This window comes from Taeniopygia guttata, chromosome Z (genome assembly GCF_048771995.1).
Source record: "Taeniopygia guttata chromosome Z, bTaeGut7.mat, whole genome shotgun sequence".
NCBI lineage: Eukaryota > Metazoa > Chordata > Aves > Passeriformes > Estrildidae > Taeniopygia > Taeniopygia guttata.
In genome coordinates this window covers 69,786,078-69,789,693 of record NC_133063.1, presented here as the reverse complement: position 1 = coordinate 69,789,693, position 3,616 = coordinate 69,786,078, and the positions used below count along the sequence as shown (strand labels likewise).

General features: G+C 36.7%; 1 long non-coding RNA gene across 1 annotated transcript; it reads left to right on the top strand.

Moving 5' to 3' along the window:
* The first annotated feature begins 493 nt into the window (after positions 1-493).
* Positions 494-2,144, top strand: LOC140681974 (uncharacterized). Its single transcript, XR_012053254.1, has 2 exons — positions 494-1,659; positions 1,778-2,144. It is a non-coding gene; the product is annotated as an uncharacterized lncRNA (long non-coding RNA).
* Positions 2,145-3,616: the final 1,472 nt, after the last annotated feature.

Here is a 3,616-nt window from a genome sequence, read left to right as displayed (position 1 = left end):
GGGATGAAGAGATCAGAGCAGCCCTGCTGAGAAGGATTTGGGGGTGCTGGGGGATGAGAGGCTGGAAATGACCCAGAAATGTGCACTGGCAGCCCAGAAAGCCAAGTATGTCCTGGGCTGCATCCAGAGCAGGGTGGGCAGCAGGGCCAGGGAGGGGATTCTGCCCCTCTGCTCTGCTGAGACCCCACTGCAGTGCTGCATCAGCTCTGGGGTCCCAGCACAGGAAGGACATGGGAGTGAGTTGGGTGTGAGTACAGAGAGGACTACCAAAATTATAGAGGGCTAGAGCAGCACTCCTGTGAGGAAGCTGAGAGAATTGAGTTTGTTCAACCAGGAAAAGATGCACCTCCAGAGAGACCTAATTGCAACCTTCTAGTACCTGATGGGAACCTACAAGAAACCTGGAGATTTTTTTTTTTTTTTTTTTTTTTTTTTTTTTTTTGGTAAGAACATGTAGTGACAGGACAAGGGGCAATAGCTTCAAATTGAAAACCAGTAGGTTTTGATTACATACCAGGAAAAAAATATTTTGTGGTTTTTTTCTCTCAAATTCAAATCCTTTTTTCTAGACTTCCTTGCCCCATTATTTGTGTACTTCTTATGTTTAGTCTCTGTAAAACACCTGAGAATCCCTTTGTCAATAAACTGGCAGGAAAGATGTATTAACCAACAATTTCGTTTCTTCTATCAATGTCTGCTAAATGCTTATATTGCCTGCTTTGTCACCAGGCTTGACACAAGCAACTTCACCAGAACACTGAAAATCTTGTGGCTTTCTCTTTGTAAGTATTTTAATGAGAAAGCAGTGAAAATACCAGGTTTGCTGTTATAGCGCCCAAAAAGGTAATCTTAATGTTTAAGAAAAGATCATGCCTGTATTTGGCTCCAGCTTCAATATATATAAGAGAAAAATGCACTAATTGCAGGAAATTAATTTTTGTGATAGTAATTTTTACGATTTGTGAAATTTAGGCAACACTTGCAGCTAAGTTTATCTGATGTCTATGTTACAATACCTAATGTATATTCTGATTTCTTTAACAAAATCATAGTTTGTTCATTATTTTCACTGTTGGGGTGGAGAATGGAGTGGATCCTTACAGAGCAGGCTTGAGTTAATTCTAGTGAAATGCTCTTACTGAGATCATTCAAGTATTGGGAAGATAATTATTGCAAGAACTAGGTCAGAAACAGTCAAGTAAAATGACACTAACTTTTAAATATTCCTGTTAATCATATTGCAATTACTTTTTATCTTCCCAATGACCCCTTGTTCTCCTTATACAATGTTCTGCTTTGAAATAGGTTACATGTTTTGATTTGACCTTTCTGGAGATCTAGACACAATCTTTCACTTGTGATGACATTTTTTCTGGTTCTGAATGTGTTTTCTCTTGGCCTTAAGCCTGTATATAATCCTGAAAATATTGTGCTTTGAGGTGAAATCAACAGGATTTATTTTTTCTTTTATATTGTTTATCTGTGTGTTTGTGTAGGTTCTATTGAATTCTTTCATTCATTGGATTAAACTCTCTGTGAGTTCCAAGACACAGAAGCTTCCTTTGAATCACAGGATTACAAGATACTTTATGTTGGAAAAAGCTGCTGGAGGTCATTTTGTCAAACCACCTGTTCAAAGAGGCTTACCTTCAGCATTAGGTGAGGGTGCACAGAGCCCTGTTCTACTGAATCTGGAAAAATTTAGAAGATTAATACTTTGTAATCACAAAACCTGCTCCATTTCTTGAATCATCTGTGGTTTTCTTTTTATTTACAGGCAGTGACAATTCATAACTTGTGATTTCTGCTTATTGTTCTTCTGATGTGCACCTCTAAGGAAAGTTTTGTTCCATCTTCTCTGCAATCCCCCTACAGATAGGTGAAGAGTTTCCTTTAATCTCCAGTATAAACAAAAACTGCTGTTGTTGCTCTTCCTCCTCAGGTGCTCCATCCTCCTCGCTTACTCTTGTCTCTGCTCAGCCTTGCTCCAGTATGTGTTGGAAAGCCCAAAACTGAACACAGTACTGCTGTGTCATGGATGGATTGATGCACTGCACTTGTAACGGAGATATAGCCACGTGGTTTTTTGTCTAAACTGTGATTTACCAAAGTTTCACAGTAAATGTGAGAGTTGTTAAATCAGATGTGATGGCATGAGCTCTTCAGTGTTTACTGCATAAAGGACAGGGTGAGGCAGAACCATCAGAGACCCTGCTGTTGAGTCAGAGGTTCAGAAAGGACCCTGCTGCTTTCTCAACTTCTTTAATTGGGGAGCTCCATGCAGCTGCATCCAGACTTAGTCCCAGACTTGGTCCATGTCTGAAGGATGACTTGGGCACAATCAATCCTTTATATCACTTAGGTAGGATTTCAAAGCGGAGGATCCTCTTGATCACTTACCAAGGATCTATTACAGCAAGGAATCTCTCAGCCTTGAGGAGTAACCTTGAGAGGAGTCCCTGCTCAAGGGGAGATCCTGGCTGCAGCTGCTGTCCCATGAGACAGATCAATGGGCCTGGGCTGTCCTTGGCTTGTGGAGGATGGCTGACCTACAGCAGCTGCACTTGGGGGTTGGCATGTGCCCAACTAGCCTTTGCCTTGTGGAACAAGAGTTATGGACCTTGGCTTCTGAGCAAGAATTATGCTTCTGAAGTATTGCATCCATTGGTCAGATGCACCACAAACATCACTGGTGGCCATTGCTTTAGCAGAAATGGTGGAAGTGGAGGCACACCATCACATGCAGATAGAGCCTTGAAAATGCCAAACAGAGGGGAAAAGTATTTTTTTCCTTGACCTGCTAGTCTGCACCCTTTAGTCATTCCAGACAAAGGAGATCTAGGCTCTGTGTAATCTGGAAATTAATCTCGAGGTTTGGAAAAATAAATATATTTTTTTGTTTTCAGCTAAATGAGACCTTTTTATAGCTTGATGATGTAATGAAATATGGATAGCAGTTTACAAGAGACCACCAGATGGTGCTAGAGATGGACGACTTCAAGGAGCTGTACAAGAGCGGGCACTGTGTCTGGTTCCTGGCCGCCAGTTAACCCGTGTAATTTACCAGAGGCAATGAAGGGAGGGGCTGATAGAGAATCTTTTCTGCAGACTCTTTGTATTAACAGGGAATATGGGGAGTTGCACTCAAAGCGCACGAACTGTCATTTCTTTCGTTAGATAAATTATGGACAAACAGAATCAAAACCAAAATTACAATAATATAATATAATATAATATAATATAATATAATATAATATAATATAATATAATATAATATAATATAATATAATATAATATAATATAATATAATATAATATAATATAATATAATATAATATAATATAATATAATATAATATAATATAATTAATATAATATAATTAATATAATTAATATAATATAATATAATATAATATAATATAATATAATATAATATAATATAATATAATATAATATAATATAATATAATATAATATAATATAATATAATATAATATAATATAATATAATATAATATAATATAATATAATATAATATAATATAATATAATATAATATAATATAATATAATATAATATAATATAATATAATATAATATAATATAATATCTGATTATATGC